This window comes from Microcebus murinus, chromosome 3 (assembly GCF_040939455.1).
Source record: "Microcebus murinus isolate Inina chromosome 3, M.murinus_Inina_mat1.0, whole genome shotgun sequence".
Classification (NCBI taxonomy): Eukaryota; Metazoa; Chordata; class Mammalia; order Primates; family Cheirogaleidae; genus Microcebus; species Microcebus murinus.
Genome location: NC_134106.1, coordinates 73718204 through 73744478, shown reverse-complemented (window position 1 = coordinate 73744478; position 26275 = coordinate 73718204). Strand labels below are relative to the sequence as shown.

Sequence of the window (26275 nt, the reverse complement as noted above, 5' to 3'; positions counted from 1 at the left end):
AGTAAAAAAAAAAAAAAAAACCAGAGGATTCGTGTGAACTTTTAGGGAAGGGAGCTGATAAATAACTCTCTAGTTCGTGGAAGGGCAGGAGTAGCAAACTATGACACATTTTGCAAATGTGTCATCATGCATTGTTTTTCTGATAATCACTGTGCAGTTGATGTCAATATTAAAATGCTGGATTTTCCTGGGTTAGAAGAATGCGTAAATTTAGGCTATCTGGGCCAAAGTGGAGGATGTACAGATCTACACACACAAATACATTCCTTCACTCACCTCCTTGGGAACCTTCCTACCTGGATAAATGGGTATAATGAAGTGACAATGCCCTTCCCTGTCTGGAGTGAGGGCCCTGTTTTCTACCTAGGAGCCCTCTGTTGACTGCAGGAGCCTCTGGGGAAACACTTGACCTCCTGTGGATGGGGCAGGTGACGTACAGGTGTGCATGTGTGCAGGCTCCTGACAGAGCTGGGGGAATCCCAGAGACAAGCTCATGCAACCCTATAAGACCAGAAGCTGTTGCCCTCATTAATCTCATGGTGAAACCATATCAATGCTAGGTGACCAGTGAAACACCCTGAATTAAGTCATACTTTGATAAGGTGGTGAATAAGTCAAGCGTGCATGATCACAATCCCTTTTTGAAATGCGGAGGAGATACTCTCTGCCTAAAAGAATGTTTCAGTAAACTCTGAAAGGTGGAATATTGTTTCTATAAGAATATCCAGCTAAGACTATACCTTTTGGTGACACTAAGAGTTACCAGATTCTGTTTAACTCAGAGGCTAGCAGAGTGCCTGCTCTGGGTACCACCCTGGGGTAGCATTCCATTGTAGAATGAAGGAGCGAGCAGGTTATAAATGGTACACGGAGTCTAGGAACACCTTCCCTAGTCCCTTTGCCACATTTACATTAGAGCACTTCTTACAGCACTGACTTGAAATCTTGCTGAATTTTCTGGTTCCCCCAGGAGGCTGCAAACTCTTTTTGAGCCAAGTCTAGCACAGTGTCTGGCATGTGAATTCAGGCAGTAGTGTTTGCTGCCTGAATGGGTAAGTGGGAATTTGGCAGCATTTTCATTCAAATAAGCATGTGCCTGCTACGTGCCAGGCACTGTGCTTGTTCTGTGTGACCCAGGGGAGGGACCCCTTGTGAGTGGGTTTGAGAGTGAGGCGTCTGGCGTGAGGGAAGTGGGCTCTGCTGCAGGGCAGGGGCAGCTTCGTGGGCTTGCTCACCAAGCAGCCTTTTGATTCTTACTTTGGCAACCACTACCTTGATACCAGGAAGGCAGACACAAGAATTCCATCTTTGGTAAGTTACATTTTCCACAGGCAATCTAAGGGCTGTTCAATGCATGAGTTTCTTGTGAGTTTGGTAAGCAAAAATCAGTTCCCAACTCTGAGCCTTTACAAAGTTTGGTGTCTGATCCTGCAGAGGCTCCATTTGGGTGGCCTAGGGGACTCCTCTGTTTTGCCTCCATAGGATCCACTTTGCAAGTTAAGCCCTGGGCCCCAAGCCCCACTGTAGGAACTGCCACCTTCCTCGGAGTCTGTGCTGCAGCCAGCAAGGCCTCGTGGTCCGGTGACTGTGGGCTTTCCTGACAGGGCACACAGAGATGCCCTCGGTCTGCTGGGGGGATTACAAACTGCACAAAGGGGGATGAAAGCCAGTGACAGAAAGGGGACTATGCAAGGGACACAAGTGTCAGCTCTGAGTTAATCTATTCTCCTCTGGGGCTTGGGATATAGGTCAGCAACCTAGAGCTATTTCCACTTCTCCATCTTCTAATCGTAGCATTCCAGTACCTCAGACTCTGCCTGCTGAAAGGAGCCCTAAAGATTGTCTGCTAGGATCTAGTGGGACCATGGAGATGAAGACACAGGAAGCTACTTGAATGTGAATAACAGACGGAGAAACCAAGACCAGGAAGGGTGAAGTGACTCATCCAATATCACAGTGTGGTTGAAGTGATGCTAGTATTCAGCCCCTGATTCTTTCTGCTCCAGAGAACTTTTGGAACCATAAGGTAATGCCCCTTGATGCAACAGTCTCTACAGTTCTGCCATGTCTCATCCTGGCCCTGTAGCCTGGACCCAAAACCTGCCACCACCCTGTCCATCTCAGGAAGTGAAACCTCTTGTGTCAAGCAGGCAAGTTGTGCAAGGTCTGCACGAAACTCTGGCTTCCTAAGGGGACTGCTCAGGCCACAGCACTTCCTTCCGGTCCCCAATGAGTGGAAAATGTCTCACTACAGAAATAGTTGCATTAAGGGTGGGAGCAGAAGAGTGACGGTGATATAGATGGTGATGTAGCCCCAAGGAAATGGTCAAAAGCAGGGAGGTGGCAATGCCACGATGCCATGGGAAGCTCCAGCTTTTGGGGAATTCTTCAGCTCTTGAGTCACCCATGCCCTTCTCAGTTGCAAGTTCCTCTCTACCTGGCAGCTCATTCCTCTAAGACATGAGACTGGCATTTACTCAAAGCAGCAAGTGCCCTGGTGCCATATTGTCTCTGATCTTGGGCTTCCTAACCTGTCACAAGGTTGACCTGACCCCAGTGGTCTTCAACCATTTTGAACAAGAAGACAAGCAAAATAATCATGGGTTAGTTCTTATATTATTGTGTGTCCATGTAGTGATGTCTGCTCTCTGCAGTGGACTATTCCTTTCTTGGTCATCCTCTTGCACAGATCCAAGCAATGACTGCCGCCACCATTTCCCCCAAGCCCCTTCTCGGTCTTGGCATTGGCTTCCTAACATTGTACTTGACAGTCTGTCATTTTTCTCCTATCATTTTCATGGGTCTCTTTGGTATCTGAAAGTATGAATAATATCCTGTGTACCCACACCTGCCTCTGTGGATATTTCTCTTCTTTTCTTTCTGCTTCTGGGATTATTTGGGCAATATGACTTTCAGTTTTGAGACCTCTGCCCTTCATCTTATGGCATCGGCTCCAATGGGCCTGTTCCCCTTCTTGGATCCAGGCGCTGAGAGAGGGAACAGGTAGAATCCAGGGACATTCCATTCTCCTCCCTGGTCTAGAACAAAGAGGGCTTAGATATATGAGCAGGTGGCTGGGTCTGGTTAGGTATATAGTCTCCAGTGGCTTTTCCCTACTGCCTGAGTTATTATTCTACCTTTGAGAGGCCAATAAAACCTTGTCTTTTCTTTAGATCCACCAGAAAAAGCCCCTGGGTGGGTAAGGCAGATGGCAGGGCTTTCCTACTCTATATCTTTTCTCACACTTTATGAGAATGAACTATGCATAGAGAAGGCTCTGATACCCAGGGTTCTGGAAATATTTTCTATAAAAGGCCAGACAGTCAATGTTTCAGGTGCAAGTACTCAACTCTGTGTTGTTTCAGAAATGCAGTTATAGACCAGAGGTAAATGAATGGGCTGGGCTGGATTTGTCCTGCAGGTCATAGGTTGCAGGCCCCTGTCTTATAACATTGTATTATACCATTTTTCTTACATACAAATTTAAAAAACAATACTTTTTTAAAAAGCTTTTCTTTATTGAGCACCTAGTAAGTGCCAGGTACTTTTTTCTCATTATCTTATTTAGTCCTCACAATAATCTTTAAGGTAGATAGTATTGACTCATTTCACCTATGAGGGAACTGAGGCTAAGAGAAGTAACTTACCTAAGACCACATAAATAGTAAGTGGTGGAAGCACAACTCAAACATGGGTTAGTTGAACCCAAACCAGATCCTTCTTTCTCACATTTAATTGTTACAAACGTCTATTGCCCCTGTCTCTTCCTGCCCCCACAGTGCCCATCTGTGGACCCCTTTCTCAAGGATCTGATCATATTCTAAATCACATTGGCTTGGCAGGTTCACATATCTCAGCAACTCTACCCCCATGTATTTCCACACTGTCTTTTTAGGATTAGGGTGTGTTCTGCTCCCTTCCCCTCCCTCCTTTCTCCTCCTGACATGACATACTGCTTCTTTCTCCTTCTCTGAGGGTAGCACTGGGACTTTCCAAATCAGGGCTTTTGGTTCTCTCTCTTCCCTTCTCTGAGTTCCTTCTTTATGCCTGTTCACTTTCTCACCTGCTCTGGCAGATCTGTTGCTGGATTTCTTTTGTCCTTTTATTCTTCTTTAAGACTTTGTTCCAGCACTGTCAAAAAAAATCCCATTAGTGTTTCTATCCTTGGAATTGTGTGCTTATGATGCTTAAAAATACTCCTCTCCTAAAATCGGTGACAAAATATTCTCTCCTGAAATGTCTGTGGGGTCTGTATTCTACTCCCTGGTTATTACATAATCAAAGGTGATTTGGCATTTCCTTCTAGGACTTTGTGAATTTCACTTCTTCAGTCACTTCCTCCTCGTTGGCTGGAACTGAGTTTTCTATATTCTGGGAGAGGAAGTTCTTAGCAAGGCTGCTCAAGATTTGATGGGTGCATTTGTTGGCCAAGTTCAGGACCCAGACTCTAGATGGTTGATCTCCCCTAATTACTGAGCAATGTAAAATAAAGATGTTTGATTGTGAAAAGGTGTTAGACTTCTGTGTAAAGGCAAACCTTTAATGCCATGGATAGTTAGTCCAGAATTTGCCAACCTCTGATTTGGGGTTTCTTTTCCTCCTTGATGCTTGTGGGTTGGAAAATCTACCAGCATCTCATGTAGAATCTATGAGGCTATCACACAGGGCCAAATAGTTTTTACAAGAAGAGGTGTTTGGTGTGATAGTTCCAGAAAGAATCTGTCAAAGTTAACGGATGATGTGTGCTCAATCAGAGCAGGCCCTGCGACTTGTTCATGTGTCCTGAGGCTAGTCTGGGTGATTAAAATTGTTGAGTGGAGACTGATCAAATGAGCCACCTCTTCACAAGTCCTCACTTGCTAGTTCTTGCTGGCTCCTGTCTTAGGTTTTACTCCCTGTTCTCCAAAGAATGTGAGCCCTGGGAAGTATTTTAGAGTCATTTAGTTCAGTGCCTTTGGGTCAGAGGATCACGTCCCTGGGTCCTTCCTGGTAGATTGCTCTGCTCTAGCTGACTGGGCAAGTTTCCCTGCCTTCTCTCACTTCTGCATGGGACTTCCTTCTGAAATTGCTTGTTCTGTCCAGAGAATGATCTTCCCCAGCAGAGTCCTCCTCCAAAGGGGCTTAAAGGCACCTGAGACCTCCAGCTCACCTCTCTGACAGAGCTCCCAAGGTCAGGTTCTAGCTGAGGAACGAGGCTTGCTGGCAGATCAGGTAGGTCTGAGACCCCAGCGCAGATACCTGACTTCTAGCTCGAGTTCTTCCTGCCCACGCTGGGTGCTGGGGTGGAGAGAGGGCACGGCACTGCACTGTGCTCTTGGGGAAACCCAGGGCCCCGAAATCTCAACACCAACCCTGGGTCACTCTTCAGCGGAAGTTGCCCAGTCAGTCCTGTCGCCAGAATTTGGGACCCCGCCTGACTGTCTCCTTACAAGGGGATTGGACTGGACTGAGTGGAGATGGGGGTGGCGGGGTGGGGTGGCAGGGAATAAACCCTTAACATTGTCTCTGAACTCATATCACCCTTGCTGGCTTAGCATCTACTGTTTGCCAGACCATTTAGCTCTAATGTTCACCAAGATTCTCTGCTTGACCAAATTTTAGTCCGACTCCTGAACCACGTCCTAAGCCCATCTGTGCACTTCCTTACAAAATCCTGTTTCAGCAAGAACCCTGCTAAGTCATTTTAGCAAGAACCCTCTGTGCTTGATATCTGATCGCCCTTGATAGTTAATAGGATTTCTTATCTTCCACTATCTCCCAGGTGACGTCTGTCCACCCTGGCCTGCCTTTGGAAAGGATCCTGTTAGCTTAGTGTAGCCAGAACCCCCTTTATCACTGACATTTTCTTTTAGTAATTTTCCATCCATGGACCCCCACCCTGCTCCTTGGCTGTAAGTTCCCACTGGCCTATGCTGTATTCAGAGTTGAGCCCAAATTCTCTTCCTGCACTGCAAGAAAACATTGCAGTGGTCCCTATATGTATGTTGGTCGTCTTGAATAAAGTCTTCCTTACTGTGTATTAACAAGTATCATTGGATAATTTTTTCTTTAATGATGTTATTCTGTAGACAACTGGATTTCAATAAATTAGCTAGCCTTTGTGAAATCCAGCAAGTTCCTTGACTTCCTCCTTCCAAAGGTTGATTTTTATAGGCGACACTATTTTGAAATATCAAGGGTACAATAGAATTCACTTCAGGCTCATTTTGTGCTAGAGCATGGAAGTTTCCTTTTACTCTCTAAAAGTTCTAGTCAGAAAGGAATCAATCTTTCTTTCTGACTAGAACGAGCAAACAGACTGAGCCAAACAGACCCATCACCTCAATACCTAGAAAAGAACCTTTCAACGTAGCCTCCCCCGGGGAACGGGGCTCCTTAGTTAGTAGGGGTTGCTCTGAATGTGACTGGTTGGCCCTCCTCCCCAGTGTATAAGTTCCTAGAGGGCAGTGACAAAATCGCACACACCCACTCCTCCTGTGCCATCTTGCCTATGGTATGCACTCAACAAGTGGGCTGGGGGACTGCAAAGGCACTCAGTGGGGAAGTTGGAGAAACCAAAGAAGAGATTGAATGTAGCTCTGCCCTCCCAGCTGTGCCCCTGAAGTCACTCAACTTCCTGGCCTGATGTCTTCATGTTTAAAATGTGGACAGCAAGACCCAACTCTTTAATTTTGTACTCTCTACTGGCTTCTTCTCACCAGATGCATTCAAGTCTTGCTGATCTAAAACAAAACAAAATAAGACAATGAGGCAATACCTTCTCCCTACCCACTGTTTTGTTCCTCTCTCTCGAGAGTGCCTTCACTAGTTTATCCTCCCACTCCTCAGCCCTCAGCAAGTTTGCTTCCCCACCATTTATTCAAAGCTTCCCTCATGAAAGTCATTCCTGTCCCATGGTCAATGAATAATTAATTCTCAGCATTTTAAAACAACTTTCCCTGCAGCATTTCACACCATTGATCATTTTCATTTCTTCTTGAACTACAACCTCCTCCTGTCCCAGCTTCTGCAACACCACATGGTCTTCCTTCTGCTATTCCCTTCCCAGTCTCCTGCATAGTCTTCTGACCACCCCTTAAAGATTCCATACTGACATACCACCCACACCCCGCAGTCCTCTTTGATTCCTGGCCCATGCTCATCTTACCATCCATCTAGATACTTGGGACTATCAACTTGAGGCTTTCTTCTCACCCACCGCTCTTACCCCATATCTGATCAATAGTCATGTCTGGTTCCTTCGCCTTCCACATGTTTCTGTGCATTTATGTCCTCTATCTCTGTTATTGCCATGGTCCAGACAACTCCCAGTTCAACTCCTCAGTGGTCCCTCTACCTCTAGTTGTGTGAGCCTCCACTTATTCTTTTTTTTTTTTTATGTTCCCAACATTTTTATTATAAATCATTTCTAGCACACAACATAATTGAAAATATTTAACACCAATATGTGCACCACCTATATTCTACCAATAACATTTTCCTATGCTTGTTCTACACATATTTGTTCATCTACCCATCCTGTTCATCTACCCATCCAACCACAGTTCTTTTATTCTGATACAGTTCATATTAAATTACAGAATTCAGCATTTGGAGTTCAATTCTTGTTTATAGGTTTTTGTTTAGATATAAAATTGACATTGAATGAAATACAATAATCCTAGGTGTTCACTCACTGGATTTTGGCAAATGCATTTACCTGTGTGACCTAAACCCCTATAAAGATTCAGAAGGTTATGCAACTTCACAACTTCAGAAACTTCTCTCGGGTCCTGTGCCAGTCAAACCCACCCCAGGTCCTCCAGGAAAGCTTTCATTCTGCTTTGGACTCTTTTGGTTGTTATTGTGTGAGGGTTTTGTTTTATTTTAATGTTTGTTTTATTTTCACATTGATCATATTTGATTTTAAACTTTATTCCACATCCAGGGTGATATTTCCAAAATAGATGCAATCATGTAGAGCCAGAACCTATGTGGGGCCTGGCCCACAGCAGATGCCAGTGAAGTTTTGCAATGAATGAATTAATAAACAAATGACTGAATGGTATGTCATTGCTTAAAACCCCCAGTAGTCTCCCATGGCTCTTAGCATCTAAGCTCTTTGACACAATTTTAGGCCTCCTGACCTGGCCCTTGTGCACCCCTGTCCGTGGCCTTGAACAGACCATGCTCATCCTCCCTCTGCCTGGAACAGCTTTCCCTCCCTTCAGCTGGATAGCCGTAATTCAGCCCTTAGATCTCAGTTTTCATGGACCTTTTCCTGTCCCACCTGCTTTATGGCCCTGTGTCACTTTCTGCTCCACCTGTTGTATTACATTTTATTGTAACTGTTTGCAGTAGTGACTGAGGCACCCACCAGCAGTATCTCTGCAGCCCTGTCATGCCAGATTCTTGGTAACACTTGGTGTAGCCAGGCACTCTATTTTGTGTAAAATAGTATCTTATTGTGGTTTAATTTCCATTTTTGTAATTTTTAATGAGGTTTGACATCTTTTCAAATATTTACTAGTCATTTGTATTTACTCTTATGAAATGCATGTACTTTTTTCTGCTGGATCATTTTTATTTTAAAAATATATTTGTAAGAGTTCTTTAGACATCCTGAATGCAATGTACCACCAATCCTTTGTGCAATGTATGGGTTGTAAATACTGTATCCCAGTTTGTGGCTTACCTTATCAATTTTTTTATGAACCAAATATATTTTATTCATGTATTTATTATTTTACTAGAAATATTTTGGTTAACTTTTGAGTTTATTCCAGTTTATCATGTCTTTAATTGTGTTCTTTTTATTTATTTATTTATTATTATTTTTTGAATGGTGAGTTTTTTCTTTTTTGAGACAGGGTCTCACTCCATTGCTCAGGCTAGAGTGCAGTGGCATCATCATAGCTCACTGCAACCTCCAATTCCTGAGCTCAAGCAACCCTCCTTTGTCAGCCTCCCAAGTAGCCCTCTTGAGTAGCTGGGACTACAGGCACATGCCACTATGCCCAGCTATCTTATCACTTTTTAATGGTGCTTCTCAAATGTTAAAGAGTTTAACATTTAAATGAGGGCAAATTGATCAGTTTTTCATTTATGGTTTATGCCTTTGGTATTGTGGGTGAGCAGTCCCTGCCTACCCCAAAGTCACAAAGATATTCTAGATTTTGTTCTTAAAGTTTTGCTTTTCACATTCGTGTACATTTCTCACCTGCTACATTTAATCCACTGTCTCTTCGGCTGCAGAGCAAGCTCCATGAGGGGAGGAAGCATCAGTCTTGTCTCACATTGATCCCAGAGCCCTGCACAGTGACTGGCGTCCTGGAGGGGACAGTGAGTGACTGCTGACTGACTGGCTCAACGAATGCATGATGGAATGATTGAAGGTAGAAACTAAGTGGAGTGAGAGTTCAGAGGGAGCAGGAGATACCTTTGAAGAGATGAAGGAGGAGAGAGAGTAGAGCAGTAGTTCTCAGTTCTGAGTCCACACTGGAGTCACCTGGAGAGCTACTCTGGAGGGTCCCACCCTAGGAGGTTCTCCGTGACTGGTCTGAGGCATGGTCCAGGCAGCAGGTGATCCCAGTGTGTGGTCAGGATGGAAGGCTGCTGGATTTGGAGGTAAAATGATGTAGTGGTCAAGGGTACAGACATTGGTGACAACCGACCCGGGCTTGAGTTTTGGCTTTGTCATGAACTAGCTATGTCCTCTTGCACTCGTTGAGCCTGTTTGCTCACCCGTGAATGGTATGATAACACCTGCCAGCCATGGTAGCTGTGAGAGTTAGAGGAGATAAGCTGTGTTCCTGGAATGAAGTGTGTTCGTAATAGTTTTTCTTTTTCTTTTTCAAGGATGAGGTGGCATCTGAGCCAGACTGGGAAGACGTGCCGGGGAGAGTGAGTGGGGCAATTAGCCCCTGTAGCCATAGCATAGCAGGAAAGAAGGTAGCAGGGAGTCTGCCAAGGAGAAAGCTGGGGACCGGAGTGCCAAGGGCGTGGCTTCCCAAGGACACCACCGTCCTCCCAGATGCCCCACCCAGCCATGAGCCAGTAAGTGTTCTGGATTCTCTCTCTGTCTCTCTCTGTCTCTGTCTCTGTCTCTCTCTCTCTCTCTGTCTCTCTCTCTCTCTCTCCCCTTTCAGGAACAAAACAGTGACTGGGGCTGAGGAGGAGGATCCAGGCAGGGTAGGGGAGTGGGGGTCAGGGGAACAGAGTGAGAATGGAGGCCCATCCATGTTGGGAAATGATGAGGGTTTTGGTCCAGGGAGGAGGAATACTGGCACTTAGGAGAGGATTGGGAGTGGTGCAGAACCCCGCTTTAGGACAGGTAGGGAATATTTTCTATGAAAAATGGAGTGGAGCAGCTTTAGTGGTTTCCTGGTGTGCCAAGCTGTGTAGATGGTCTTTAAAAGCCATGCAGTGGGGTTTTAATCTGGTGGTCTAGTTCACAGGTTATCAATGTTGTGACACTTGGAGCCTATTTGAGAGAACTCGAGTGAGCCGCCCAGAAGTTCTGTGTTGGCTCAGGAGGTGGCTCAGGATGTCTGCCAGGCTCACGTCTTTGACTGCACACCTGGCACAGTCCCTGGTTGTCTCATAAGCACCTTTAGCTTAACACCTTTAGTCCCCTGGTTGTCTCATAAGCACCTTTAGCTTAAGCACCTTTAGCTTCTGTCCTAAACAGAAGATCTCTTGCTATTCCTGCCCAACCCATCCCTCCCCAGCCTCCCACTTCTCACTAAATGGCACTCCAACTACCCAGTTGGTCAAGTAAAAATGTAAGTACTGGTCCTGGGATCCTCCCTGCTCCCTCGCCACCTGCCCCATCCATCAGTGTGGGCTCCGCCTCTGAAGTAGGTCCGGCCTGTGCCTCCCAGGTCAGTCCAGCCAGCCCTCCTGGGGCCCCATCTTCCTCCCTCCAAGCCCTCTCCCTCACCTTCATGCTGTCGCCTGTCACGTCAGGCACCTGCACCAACGCAACCAGGAAATTTGAAATGTAACCGATACAACTGGGTGTGGTTACATCTACCAATTTCTCTTCCTTAACCATTTTATATTTATGTTTGAACACATGCCACCTTTCTTCACTTGCCTGCTAGCAGACTTTATGAGTTGACAAAATTTGCTGATAGTATGAGTAGTAAGCTGATTGTTTTTGAACACCTCGCTTTAATTATTCTTCTTACCACGTATCTTTGTAAAGAGTAAGTAATTGAGTTTTCCAAAACAAACAGAAATTTGGGGTGTGCCCATGGAGCATGACTCATAGAATCAGATTCTTAGAGGGACCTCAGCAAGTCTCCAGGTTGCTGTAAATGAGCTTTGCTGGCTGCTTGGGGAGTGTCTGCCCTTTGGTGGGGCCACCACTGTTCAAACACTTGGCTGCAGCATCACCTGCCCACACATTGCTTCTTTCTATTGAACTGTCAGGGATTCAACTCTTTGGGGTCTAATTAATGAAACTCAGAGTCAGAAGGGATTGACTAACAAACCAGAATGCCGATGTATTCCATTTATGATGAAGGCCGTATTCACAGTGATTGTATCTGGTCAAGCTAGAAGTAGGATTAGAGTTCTCACAAATACATCATGCATGTGAGAGCTGTGAGGTTAAATACTTAAAATTTGTATTTTCCTAGGAAATCTGAATACGTGATTGCCATTGCCATACCTTTCTGAAGACTATGATTCTTGCACTCCTGATACTAAGAGACAAGGAAAACTAGATCGAGAATCAGATTGCTTTATTGCCAGTTTTCTTTCTGAAGTCTAGATTGGTTCCCATCATCCCTGGCCCCCATTCATTAGTGGTTCCCTCATTGTCTATTGAATGAAATACAGATTCCTGCTTTTGGCTGATTTATGCTTATGGCTGAGTATAGACTCTGTAGGGTCCACCTGACTCAAAACAAATAAATTTTAGATGGGACAGTTTTTGAAATATGTTTCTGGACTCCCTGTAAGAAAAGGAAATCTCTTAAATTCCTTCTTTCTGTCAGGTTTGAAAAAAATGAAATAATCTTCTATATGTAAAAAATATAATTGTTGAAATACATATCTCAGTGCATGGGTTAAATAGATGAAGAAAGAATTAATGAACTAGAAGGTAGTTCTGAAGAAATTATTAAGAATTCAGCATAGACAGAAAAAGTAAATGGGAATTTTACAAAAGTAATTTATAAAACTAAGTGGGAATTATAAAAGAGAGGAGAAGTGATAGAGAGGGTACAATGAGAAGTGACATTGGTCCCGCTGGAGAATAGAGAGAATGGAAAAGGCAATATTTAAAGAGATGGCTGAGAATTGCTCAGAACTCCTGAAAACTATGATCCCACAGATAGAATGTAACCAGCTCCATAAGCAAGAAAACATTTTTTTATAGTTCTCCTATGTTTCCAGTTCCCACATCAGTAAGATTTGCTGACCAGAACTTTGTAATTTTTTGTTGCACTGATGCATTTCCTTTTGAGTTTCTTTCCTAGAAACAGTGGAGCCTCTGTTTGTTCTAGGAACTACCCACCTTTTTGTTCGGAGAAGACAAGACAAGCAATACTCCACCACAGATTGTGCCCAAGGACCCACTGAGCCTGTGCACAAGGCTGGAAGAATGACCAATATTAATCCCTGGCTTATTATAACACTAAAAATCCCCACCCTGGGAGGAATCTATCTGCCATTTTTTGATCATGAGATGTGAGTACAAGCATGATTCCTCACTGCACTGTGTGCCCTGCACTCCACCCCAAACAGGGAACGATGCTCATTCACTCGGGCATTATCCATTTCACCTCCAGAAAAACCCCTGACACTGTTGACTGGGGAGGCAGATCTGAGGCAGTTTATATCTCCCCCTCCCAGTGGACGCATCCACTGTAATAAACACTTTCTTCCTTGACAATCCTCGTTGTCTCAGTAATGGGCTTTCTGTGCGGTAACAGTGCACCTCTATTGTGGGTTCATTAACAATTTGGTGGCCTGTATGGGGAGAGACTTTAAGGCCTCCCTAGCAGCTGCCTGGCTGAGTTTCTCCTGGAGGTTGGTTTTGGTTTCTACCACCACTTCGCTGTCAGCAGCCCCAAATGCATCCCTGATTGTCAAGAAAGAATGGACCTTTGACTTTTGAATTTTGGCATTTGTGCCCCAATAGGTGAGTGCTGTTTGAGGGCAGTCGGCAGCAGAAAAACTCCTCTCTCCATTTGGGGAGTTTCAGGGGAATCCTGTTTGGCTTGGAAGCCTCAAACATTTGGGAGACTAGGACCTCCAGCTATTTGCATTTGGCACTCCCTAGGTTTATTTGTTGGAACTACAGTCCATTTGAGTGTGTGTGTGTATGTGTGTTTGTGTGTGTGTGACTATGGGAAATTCTTTGATCCCTGAATATAACCCTGTGGACTACATTCTTCAAAACTGGTATGCACACTGGGAATCCTCTGTCTTTGCCATTTGGTCTGTTATGCCATTTGGACCTAGGACAGGTCATTTGCAGTACTGGTTGGTTTGAGATAAGATTCTTCAAAACTTCTCTCCAGTTTCCCTTTGTAAAAATTTGTTTGGAAGTATTCTGTTTGTTTTGAGTTTTGTTTTGTCTGATGTGGTCTTCCAAGGCTTGTGCTTAAAACCTCTTAAATTTCTCTTTGTATTGAGTGTTTATCTATGTTAATATGTGGCATATAAATGTACTGTCTATAAGAAAGTTTTAAAGAGATACCAGGTTTTCTAGGACTCCAGCTGGTCTCCACATGGTGCACATGTTTAAACTGATGGGAAAATTACATCAAGAAAATTTTAGAGCTCAAATGGTCAACCTGCCACTATAGAGTTAAACTGTAGAGTTTGTTAAATATTTTCTTTTCTGCCTGCTTGGGAACTGTGGTTGCTGGGTTATTGGTGTTGAGATAGGGCTCAGTGTCTATGTTATCATTAATTCAAGGTCAATTGGAGCAGCCAGTTCTAGCAACAATGTAAAAACATTGAAAACTCATTTGAAACTGAAAGAATATAAAAAGGTTAAAGAGGACTTTTAAAGAAAAACTCAAACTGCCATGAAAGCTGCTTTAGCCAGAACTTTGGTCCATAGTTTTCATTATATTACCTATTGGGGCAACTAAAGTTTGGCCATGTGAACAAGTTCTAGCTTTGTCAAAAACAATTTGATCCAACCATCTTTTGCAAACTGGTCAGAATATGCCTGTGAGCCTATGAAGAAGAAAAAAATGATATATTAGTATAATATTGCCTGGCCCCAATGCTTTCTTTGGTCTGGGGAAATATGGCCCCTTAATGGCTCATTGAACTACAATGCTCTTATCCAATTAGGTTTGTTTTGTCATCATGTGGGGAAATGGAATAAAATACCTTATGTATAGTCTTTTGTGCTTCTGTGTCAGAACAAACCAGATCAAATTAAATGTAAGATTCTAGTGCAGAGGACAGAAGCCTTCAAGAAGTTTGCAGAACAAGAAGCCAGATCTAAGAACCCCATCTTTCCATCGGAAGGAAACACCTATGTTGAAGAAGACCTTTGGGCAGCTGTGGCAGCAGTTCCAGCTATGGCTGTGCCAGTTCAGGCTCAGGGTCAAGCTGTGTACCTGACGGGCTGGTGGCAGCTCTGGCTGTGGTGGCAGCTCCTGCTGTAGCCCCAATTTCTTTAGGAAACCCCTTTCCTAACTTTCCTGCCCCCTAATTAATCTGGACCCCTTTCTTTGCCCCACACTGACTCCTCCAGCCATCTATCCTTTGCTTTCTTCCTTTTCTGAGAACAGTCATGGGAAGCATGAGGACATGGTCTCTCCTTCCTGCACCTGGCAGGGTACACAATTTGGTGGGGGTCCTCCCTCCTTCCCAGCAGGGCAATTTCTTTTGAGACAGGTCCCTACAGGAAATCACTCATCCATCGCACTGTTCCAACTGACCCTGACTCATGTGAATAGATTAAAATGAGAGTTAGTGTCATCAATTTACATTTTAAAGAAACTTTCCCACGTTTTAGATAGACTATTGGTTAGAAAAGCTGATAGATCTATAATTTGGGGAGAGTAGACTGTTGCCCTTAGTGGTTTGACTTATTTCAAAACTATACCTGATTTTGTTGCAAAATAGTCTGGGCTTTTCAAGTAAGTTGAGTTGTATAGTGTTGCGAAGTATTGAGCCATTTACCTGAAAGGTATGATTGAGAAATAATTTAAACTAATTCAGAGGTGGACACTACTGACATCTGCTCTGGGCCTCACTGGCAGCTCAGATATGGAGGGGGGGTGTGGTCAGGGCTTTAGAGTGGGAGCCACACCAGGCACGTTCAGGTTGATCTGCAGCATAGGAGTGACTGGGCCAGTGAACCTCAAGGAAGAGGAGTGTGCATGCATTGATCCTGTTCCAAAGTCACTATGGAAAATATTAGAAATATGAACTTGAGTAAGACATGGTCTCTGATCTCAAGGAGCTCACTGGTTTTGGGGAGAAGGCAGATGAAAATACTTAATAATTATAATAGAGTGTTACAAATGCTCTGATGGAGTATGTGCACAGGACAAGAGGAGGGCCAGGTGGTTGAGTCTCAGAGCACTGGGGAACACATTTTTGGGCAGCTGCTATTATACTGAATCTTAAAGGAAGAGTGGTACCCAAGGGGGCAGGGGGAGTGTCTAGAAAAAAGGGCTTCAGGCAGGGCCTCTGTAGGGAAGTGATGAGAAATGAGACTGAAGAAGTAGACAGGGACCTAAGTACACCAGTATACTAGGTGTACTAGGCAAGGGATATTCGAGCAACACAATCAGATTTGCATTTTAGCAAGTTCATTTTCTACACGGAAGTAGAGAAAGGGCTGGAGATGTCCTGGCTCAAGGCTGGGAGACAGATAGTTTAGAGGGGAAATGATGAGGCCCTGAGAATGGAAGGGAGAGAGTTAAGATATATTCAAGGTAAAATCAGAATGGACTTAGTGACCAGTGGAATGTGGGTGGGAGTTGAGGAAGCAAAGTTAAGGAAAATTCTGGGACTTCTAGGATGACCCACTGAAGTGGCATTATTAAATACCACCAGGAAACCCAGGGGGTGATCAGCGTGGTTTGTGTGCTTTGGAGTGGGAAGGTGGGAGATATGTGAATTTGATATGCTTTTGGGATTTAGAGGTACAGCCCTACAGACATGGGTTGAATACGTATCATTTCTTAGTAACTGATAGACCACAGACCCACATCAGTAAGGAAACAGCAAATGCAATTGGATGGACACACCTGGAACATGGTACCTTACAACTTCAGCAAGTCTGTCTGTGAAATGAGGATAAGGAGAACCTTGGCCTGGTAGAATACATTGTTAGGAATAAACACGATCAACTACTAAGATACTTTGTACAAGGCCTCACATGTAGTGAATGCTTGGTAAACACTCGATAAATATTGTTGTAATTTGTTCCCTAAGTAAGATGCCACTGGGAGAATCTTTGGAACCCAAATTAAAAGCAAACCAACCAACCAGCAAACTTTTTCCTTTCCAAAGGTCATGGAACCCTGGAGGGCAGATCTGAATGGAGCAGACAGAGAGATGGCCGAGTGCACCAGGGAGACCAGCATGGCCCTGGACAGGACCGGGCAGGATGAAAGAAAGGAAGGTAATGGGATTAAACAGGGTCTAAGCCATGCAGTCATATGGATCTTCTAGGACCCAGACTAATTTTTTTAAAGTGAAGATTGAGGTGGTTTTAGGAATTTCAGCCAGAGCAGGATTAATTAAGGAGTGCAGAGTGGAATGGGCTGCCTTGTGAGCCACTGTGTCAGCACTGCTCACCCTCCTTCCCTTGGATCTACTTTGCAAAGGACTCTGCCCAAAGTCACCAGGGCTAGAGTCATCCCCATGTAGTCATGGCCCCCAGGGTCCTGGAGCAGTGGGAGGAAGACAGGACATTAAAAGTCCTGGCGCTTGGCAAGGTGGCATTGTCCTTTCCCAAGTCTGATCTGAGGAGTGAGCTCTCAGGGGGCTGCTGCCAAGATCACAGAACCTTCTCCAGTCTCCTCAGCTGAGCTCTCCTGTATTTGTTTTTTTCTGGGGCTTCCTTTCTTTCAGCAGCTGTGAGATGCATGATGACCCACTGAGTTATTCCAATCCTGGAAGGTTCCAACATTTCCTAACGACAATGGGGACTATGGTACGGGAGGGGAAACGAGGCCCCGGGGTTGGCATGCTTAGGAAATGTTTAAAGCTCTCCCAGTCTGGGGAAATCTTGGGGAGAAAATGGCATTTTTGTCATTCCAGATTGATGTAAAAGCATGACATGAGCAGTGAGTTGGGGTGACTCACACCGGGGCTGAGTTTCTGATTCTGCCTGATCCAGACAAGTCAGAAGCAGCAGTGGGCTGGCGGGCAGCCTCTGATGCCTCCCTTAGGTGTGGTAAAACTGCTCCAGATTGTTGGATCATGTTCTGAGGACCAGCTTGGGGACAACGGGGTAGCAAGAGTGATGGGAGATGCTGCAGCTCCCGCTCTGATGCATATCCTGCCATTCCCCCTGGGCAATGACTCAGGGGTATCTTGTCTTCCCTGCCCAGCCCTGTAGTTCAGCTGAGGCTGCATGGAGGCCAAACGGCTTCTTTAGAGTTCTACTTTCTTTGAGCAGCTGTGCTTGAAGAACTTGAGGAGCTAGCTAGACCTGGTAACTGTTCAGCAGGTCAAAGGATCTCCCAGGTGGAGGTAGGGTAGGAGCAGAAGGATGGAGGAAGGGAGTATAGGAAGTTTTCTTCTGAGACTTGCTAAAACTGTGTTTGCAGAGAAAATATCCCAATTCTTGAGCTGTGAGCCCTCTAGGAAACCTTGGAATATTAGGATAGTCATACTCAAGGGAGTCTAAGAATTCCTGTATCACCCATCTTCTTAATTCCCACAACAATCCTGCATGATACTGGGGAACACTGGCCAGTCACCCTCCCCGTGATGGGCAGTGATGGTGGTGCCAGTGTGTGGCCTCATGTCGGCGTGGGGCGGTGAGGTAGAAAGGAGGTTAGTTCTAAACCTAAGACTTTAATTTATTGCTTCATAGTGTTGTCCCCTCACAGTGTTATTCAGGTATAATTGACAAATAAAAACTGTATATGTCCTTAGGTGGAGCAGCTCAGGCTGAAGCACCATGTGGAGGGGTGAGCTCAGGGTCACCGAGGGGCCACAGTTGGGGTCCCCGGTGCGCTTGGGCAAGGCCTCAGTGGAAGAGCCGCCTGATGGCCAAGCGGCGGGGCAGAGCGTGGGCTGCTGCAGCATGGAGTCCACACCTTAGCTGTGCTGTTTGTCCTTACCTGTGCACTTCGCCATGTGACTCTACTGGAAGAAACACCTCAAGACACAGCCTACAACACCAAGAGATGCATGCAGGGCCTTCTTGAAGGGGCTGAGGAGAAGGTCCTAGGTCACTTCGGAACGGAGTGGCATCTGTGAGACTAAAGGTAGAAGGAGCTGCACACAACACTGTGCTCTAACTGATAAAGTTGTGTCCCAGGTGGTACCGGGTGGCAATTCTGTTACTGCTGTGTGTGTAATTGTGTGGGGATGGTGGCAGCCAGGTGTTCACTGTCAGAGTGGGAATTTACAGGTAACCAAGGGAGGAGGTTAGAAGGATTCATGTGGTGATAGATCATAGTTGGAGATGTCAGTCAGAACTCATGTTTAGCTTAGTAAAGATACAAACAGTTAAAAATAGAAATATTTATGATATATATATATATATATATATATATATAGTGGTTAGCATATACACATACATCTTATTGCTCTGTGAGCTGAGAGCACCCAGAACCTACTATGCCCCAGGAGCAGCGAGTACATCAGTGCCCAGATCTTGGGTTCTAATGTTCTCCAGTGAAAGGGCCCAGGGCTCCTTGGAGAAATGGCCGATTCCAGGGCTGGGGCAAGGAGTGCCCAAGATGAGCCCGGTGTACCTTGTCATGCCAGAAAGCAAAGAACTACTTAGAAAGACACACCAAAACCCCACAAGGACAGGATTATGTCAAAGCGATGCAGGAACCATGTGAAAGCTCTCAGTGGCCAAAGCTGGAACAGTTGAGCAACAAAATTAATACCGTGGTATTGGCATATAACCCAGAGTATGAAGAATATGATATAAGTGATCAATAAATAAGTGAAGGAAGGAAAACAAATCTCCCTGCAGAAGATTTCCAAGCAATGATGCAGCTACTCCGCCCTCCAGGAGGTGGGGCGCATCCTCCCTCTTGTCACCTGTGGACTGTTCACGGGGGCTCCTTCCACAGCACTCGGGGAGGGAAGGAGCGGTGGAAGAGTGGAGGAGCCTGACTAGCACCCCAGCCCGGTTGTCAGGGTCGGCACCACCAGTGGTAAGTTATGGTGCTCGTGTGCACCTTGATGGCATTGGCAAAAGTGGTGCCTTATCACTGTTGTCTTCCTCCCCAAAATCTGTGACCCCTTTCTAATCACTAGGAAACACAGCAGACAACCTTAATTAAGGGACAGGCGATGAAATTCCTGACCAGTACTCAAGACTGTCTTCATAAACAAGGACAGTATGGGAAACTGTCACAGCCAAGAGGAGCCTGGGGACACGGGATGACTCCCTGTCATGGGGAGTCCTGGATGGGATTGTAGGACAGGAAAGGACATTAGGTAAAAGCTAAGGAAATCTGTACAAAGTGTAGACCTTAGTTAGTAACAATGTACCAATACTAGCTTATTACTTGTGACAGATGCACCGTGCTAATGTAACGTATTAATAATGGGGAAAGTAGGTGTGTGATATATGGGAACTCTACTATTTTCACAGCAATTCTATAAATCTAAAACTGTTCTTAAAGCATGTCTCTGCCTCAGTCACCTCCCCAAGTCTTGGTGAGGTCTAACAAATCCCAGGGGACCAGAGGCATAGGTTGTCGCCAAGGGCATAGGCCACTTCCTGCCCCACCCGGCTCCTTCTCCCATCAGGCCCCTGTATGGTTGGTTGGCTGGTTCCCCTGAAGGGCACACGTAGTTAACTAGAAACATTTTTCTGTTTCAATGGGAGTATGTATTGTAGAAAATTTGGAAAACACACAATATATTTTAATTAAAAATAAAAACCACCCACAAAAAATAACCACTATTAAATTTTGATGTGTTACGTACGTAGATATACATAAATATAGCCTCAAAAAATTAGAAGAATAATGTGTGTGTGGCTATATATCATGCATTTTTCACTTTAGGTTTAACAAGCATTTTCTTATTCACTAATTTTTTGTTGTTGTTTGGCAACTGGATTTTTAGTGGCTGCTTGTTTAGCTATCATTTGAATGTACTATAATTTAGTTAATCAGTTTGCTTGAGCTGTAATATTGTGTATTTGGGAAGTTTCCAGTTTTACTGTAATAAACTAGGCTGTGGTGTATTTTTGCACATGTAAAAAAATGATATATGTCTGTAATGACCAGTGCGATGTTTTGATCTACATATACATTGTGGAATGATTAACATACCCATTCAGAGTGTTTTGATGCAATTTGACTCAGGCACAAAATACAGACACTGATTTTTGGTGAATAGAGCCACTCTATCTAGGTAATGTGTCTGGGGGTGTCTTGGACCAGGGTCCATTCATGCTGGTAATAAATCCACCCTTGTGGGGCTGCTCCACTTTCCTTTTCTTCTGGGCCCTCTCTGAGAATTAGGACATGACTACTTTCTCTGAATGGGCCTCCTGAAAGCAAAACGTCCTCCTTCAACTCTTTAAGGACAGGGACTTGTGCTGTCGCTGCTGCAGTGTCCCCACTGCACAGAGCTGAGAACGTGGCAGGTGCGTGAGAAAAAGCCCTTGGCGTGATCTTGGCCGTAAGCATCACGGCTGTATTTTACATATGTGTGAATTATAGCATGGCTGAACCAGGACTTTTGTGATGCTACTGGAACCCCAGGCTCTACAAGTCGGATACTATATAATATTCAGATTCCTAGAACTTTTAATTAGTTCTTAAAAATTATACAAGCTTAGGTAAGAAATCAAACAGTGCAAACGAGTTCATTGTGAAAAGTTAAATGCTCTGTCTCTGAGCAGAGACAGATATTGCAGCTCAGACATTACTGCCTTCAATAGTTTTTTTGTTTGTTTGTTTGTTTTTAGTGTAACATTTTGATGGTTTAGGGAACTTATAGCTCAGGAAGCTGGACGCCAGAGTCAATCTCAGAACATTGTGGCTATAGATGTTAGGCACGACCATTTCATGAAGACAGCCACACTCGCAGTGGGGAGATTTCTCATGGGGCCCACTGGTGGCTTGTTCATTTTGCTCTGTGCCCAAATTGGGCTCAGATCACCCTGGGGTCAGCTGTGGGGAGAATGCCAGCATGGGGTTGGCAGGAGCCCACTTAGTGCTGTCCTAGACTATTTGGGAGTGTGCCCTGAGGAAACCAGGCCCCCAGAGGCTCTTAGGAAGGAAAGAATCCTGGCTGCTCGAGGTTTTCCTAGTATAGTCTCAGAGTTCAAGGAGGGATGGTTTGGCTTTGGCCCACGTGCCCCTTTGCCAAGTTGGATGGATGTGCCTGTGAGCCATCGAGCTGGCCCTGAGAAGAGAGAGAGGGCAGGAGCTGGAGGTCAGGAAGCCATGGGGTGGTAAGAAATCCTGGCGGAGGGGATGGGGAGCCATGGTGGATGTGGTGGTCGTGGTGGGCATGGTGGGGCAGAGTCAGTGGGAAATCACAGCTGCTGAGTGACTGAGCTCCTCCGCTGTCTTGGCTCATATCTTGGGCACTATGACGGCAGATGACTGGCAGGCGCGAGAGCATTGCACCTGCCCTGTCGGGCAAGACAAGGCCAGTCTGAGTCTTGCTGGGAGGAAAGCTGACAGCAGCAGCAGGCAGACAGATCGGCTGAGGGGAGACAGCCAGGCAATCAGACCTGTGTTTTTGAGGACTGCCAGCTGGGGAGCCCTCAATGACGGATCAGGTGAGAGGGGAATTTGGAGCCACTTGTGAGTCAGGCCACCACAGACGCTGTCTCTTGAGAAGCGTCTCAGTGGCCCTTGGATTTTCTTTGCAGCAGGATGTGAGGTCTAGGGTAAAGGGTGAGCTGGTCAGAGAGGCCTGCTGCAGAGCTGACCACACGCTCTCCCAGAAATGCGAGAGCGCGGCACACACAGGCGGGCGGGCACTTCTCCTTTTGCCACCACGACCTTGCAGATGCTGACGTGGCTCTGTCATGTGGGAAAATGGGTTGTACTTAGTGGGTAAAGATACAGGGCTTAGATAACCCATCCATCCTGTGAGCCCGCCCCAGGCTGCAGGTGCTGGCAGGTGCCTGCTATTCCAAGGCCGGGCCTCAATGCAAACTTGTGGTCACTTGCCCGCCTGTGACACCCTCCAACTAATGAAGAAGCTCTCCACCCCCTCTCACCTCTAGCAAGTGGAGGCCGCAGGCCCTGGCAAGACATAGTGGCCTTTTGAGTGAACCAATGGAAAAACGCCAGTTGTTATCAAAATATTATGTCCTTGCATCAGGGAAGGGGTGTTTATATGATCTGCCTCCTGCCCCCATTTGCTGGCCTTGTCCCCACAGCTGCACAAGCGATGGTGGGGCAGAGTCAGGAAGGAGCCCTGCCGAGGGGGCCCAACCCACTGGCCCGACCAGAGCAATGCCAGGCCTTGGCTCGCAGCCTATGCATGATCTGCTGGCTGTGCTGAGTCATTTCTGCCCGATCTTATGAAAACTCCCTTCCTATGACAGAGGAGATGGGGACTCCTCATTTTCAGTTTATGTAAAGTGGATGAGAGGGGCGAGGAGTTCATGCAATGGTTCAGGACAGGGTAGGGAGGCTGACGCCAGAGCAGGGGCTTATTTCCATGTCTTTGGGCAGAGAGCGCCTTCCATCATGGCCTCGGCCCTGCCGCCCCTGACATGGCAGTGCTGTCGGAAGCATGGGAAGGGGAGTAGAGGCATGCTGTCTCATCTGGGGGAGCTCATGTCCTACTGAGAGGGAGGACATGCACATGCACACCGGCATGCCAAGAATTGCCAAACAGACACCAGTGACATTTCCAAGTAAGAACTGCAAGAATATGGAAGTGGGCATTCCAGTAGGGAGCGTGGATGTTGGGGTGCTCACGAAGGGGCGACCGGACTAAAGGAATATTGAAGGAAGATCACCACTCTCTGTATCCAAAACAAAGCTAACACCTGTTGTCTCTTGTTTCATTACTGGAGAAATGTTAGGGCCAGGCTCTTGGGCTTCCTAAGTGTGAGGTTCTCCACATTGAAGCCTTTTCCTCCAACGGCCTCTTTGGGGTCTTGTGTCCTCCTTTGAGCAGCAGTGGGAACACGCTGGACACACAGGAAATCATCAGTCCGGAGGGCGACTGCAATGCAGGCGTGACCTACCTGAACTGCTGCAGCTGGCCAGTTGGAAATCACTGACGACATCGTAAGTTAAAGGCTAGACAGGAAGGCTTGGTTAGCCATAGAAAAATGAAGCCTTGTGGTTTGGTTTTTTTCTTTAATGTTGCTAAAGTAGGACTTTCAGCAAATAGAACACACATGACAAATATTTTATTGGTTTGATTTATTTAGGTGTTTCCGGGGCTAGTTTTGTAAATTAGTTTTGAACATGAGGAAACAGAATTATTTGATGACTTGAATTTACCAAAAAAAAAAAAAAGTAGGTATTTCTAAAGTAGCAGAAATAAGAACTTGAGTACTGGGAGGGACCTCAGGTGTCCAGTCCCTACAGATGAGGAATGGCCTCCGAGACCGATGGCGTGACTTGTCTGGAGCCACTCAGTGGGGCACAGAGGAAGCTGGGGCTGACTCACCACTGCCAGCAGCCAGCCTGGCTTTTCCCAGCGCGTTACTGCCACATGCCTCGTCTCATTGGATCGATGCATGCAGTAGCTATGGATAGCTTGTCCTGGATTCCTCCGCGAAACATTGCAAGCATTTATTCTATTCAGGCCAGGCTAGCTTTTCCCTTCGCCCACGTCTAGCATATGTGGCTGTGCCGCGCCAGGCACAGTAAGGAGCTCTCTGAATCACTACTTCTAAAGTGAACCAGGCGACAGCAGCTACCGGGGATGGATCATCTCCAGTGTGACAAGCACACTGCCAGCCTCTTCATATTTATTATCTCGTTTTATCCTCGCAACATCATTAAACACTATTAGTATCCCTCCTTCTTTGCAGGGGTATAAACCAGGCTCAGAGGAGTTAACACATTGACTGCCACACTGGAAACAAAATTTTTCCTTAGGCCCATGGTGTTTTATTACCAAAATAGAATAAAAAACTTCTACAACAAAACGATCCTTTCTGATTTAATGAAAAATTTGTTTTTTAAATTGTTTTCTGTGTAGGAGGCCCCAGGCTCAAAACTATCGTGAGTTAAAATACAACCACGTGGCAGTTAATGTGTAAAGTAGCTTGCGCATGTTCCCATAAACAGAAAGTAGAGTGTAAGTCCTTTCTTAAGGTCGTCGACGCGTTCTTGGAAACTGCGACTTTAAGCGAAACAGGTACACAACAGATCCTCGAACAATGTCCTTTCGTTCAATCTCGTTTCATTGTAACATGGATGAGGGAAAAAATTGGTTTTGTCGTACTTCAATTTGTTTGGAGTTGCAGTTTCTGAGAACTTATTGAGGAAGTCAAGTGAGGACTTAATTGTGTTTTATTTAATCCAATATATTCAATGTGTTATCAATTGAACGCATAATCAGTATAAAAATTGAGATATTTTACATTATTAAGTCCCTCATCTTTGAAATCTGCTGTGCTTTACACTTTACATTTCCATTCTGATGAGTCACATTTCCAGTGCTCAATAGCCACTTGTGGTGACTGGGTGCTGTGCAGGGTGGTGAAGGTGTGCAAATGAAGAGATGGGGAGACATTTCTGGAAGGTTGGTTGTTGGGGATTGATGCCATGGCTAACCCTTAAGGAGTTGAAATTAACCCTGGCCTGGGATGCCGAAAATATTGGCAAGAAGTTAGATGGCATGGTAGTTGTTATGAATAATTATTTTTATTTTTTGATTGAAGAAAGTTAAACATTTCAAATATCAAAGTTATAATGCGATACAATAAAAAGAGAGCCAGCTCCAGGTATAAAATTGCTGAATTCATGTGCAAGCTCTGCTCTCCACCAGCTGAGCAACTTTGGAGAGGCCATTTAGCGGCTTTGAGCCTCAGTTTCCACATTTGAAAAGTGAAGCTTATACTACCTGCCTTACAGGTAAACTTGTAGAATGTCCCCGTGATCACCCAGGGCTCACCTGTTTCCTTTTAAACATTGCAACCTCTGCCTGAACAGGGATCCCCACCCAGCCCTTTGTGCAAGCTCCAGAGATAGGAGTCAGCCTGAACATAGCTCTGAATGTAGCTAAGAACATGGGTTTCAGTCATTTCCCTTGTAATGAGCACATTTCACAGGCCATGCCCTCAGGGAGCACGTTATCCTATAACTCACTTTAATCTCAGTTGACGGCTTCCTTTTGAGTTCTGGCGGAAAACTTAATCTAGCCTCCTTTAGGTAAGCTCAGGCAACTCCACAATTTTTGCAGTCATTTTACATTTAAACTCAGCCAAGTTGGGGTTTCACTCCTCCCCCCTTTTCTCCCTTGGGGTCACCCATGATGTGGAGGGGTTTATGTAGCATGGGGCTGTGGCTGCGGAGGGGCAGCGCATCTATGGCCTTTGGGAACTGCTGACGGTGCCTGGCCAGTTGGTGTGTGGTCGGTCAGTGACCTCGCTCCTCCTTGTTCCCGCTGCAGGACAGTTGTGTTCTCCTCGTCCTGACGACAAGCTTCCAGGCCTGTGGCCTCTCTCCCTGCTGAAATATGGACTAGGGAAGCTTCTGGATGTTCTCCTGAATTTTCCTGGGGCCACTGCAAACTGTGCATGTGTGTGTCCACATGGTGTGCTTCCGTCCAGACCTTTCTACCGTTTCTGCCGTTTCTGGTCTCTTAAGGCTTGGAGCCTCCTTGGGCTTTGTCTGGAAGCAAGGTGCAAGTCCTTTCCACCCTTGTCACTCACCTCTCCCAGAACTCAGCCTAGAGAGGCGGTGGCAGGTGCCAGGGCTCTGCTTGGGCTCTCTCCTCCCACCTAGAGCCATTCTTTCCCTCCAGGGCAGTCTCTTCTTGTCTGTTGAGAAGCATTGTCTGGCTCCTGTACAGAGTCACAGCTGCGAGGTTGTAGGTTGAGGAGGTAAGGCAAATATCATATAGAATAAAAATTACCCTGTGTCATAGAACAACCAGAAGTGGGCCGTTTTTAACACATTAAAAAAGATTTTATTCAAGACAATTGCAGTAGGGGAAAAGA

At 45.6% G+C, this 26275-nt stretch overlaps 1 protein-coding gene across 1 annotated transcript in view; it reads left to right on the top strand.

The window, feature by feature from the left end:
* Window positions 1–23306: 23306 nt before the first annotated feature.
* Window positions 23307–26275, top strand: part of IL37 (interleukin 37) — a 45509-nt gene continuing 42540 nt past the window's right edge. Inside the window, exon 1 of the mRNA XM_076000968.1 lies at window positions 23307–23384. The gene's annotated coding sequence lies outside the window, so the exon portion shown is untranslated. The remainder of the gene's footprint in view (window positions 23385–26275) is intronic.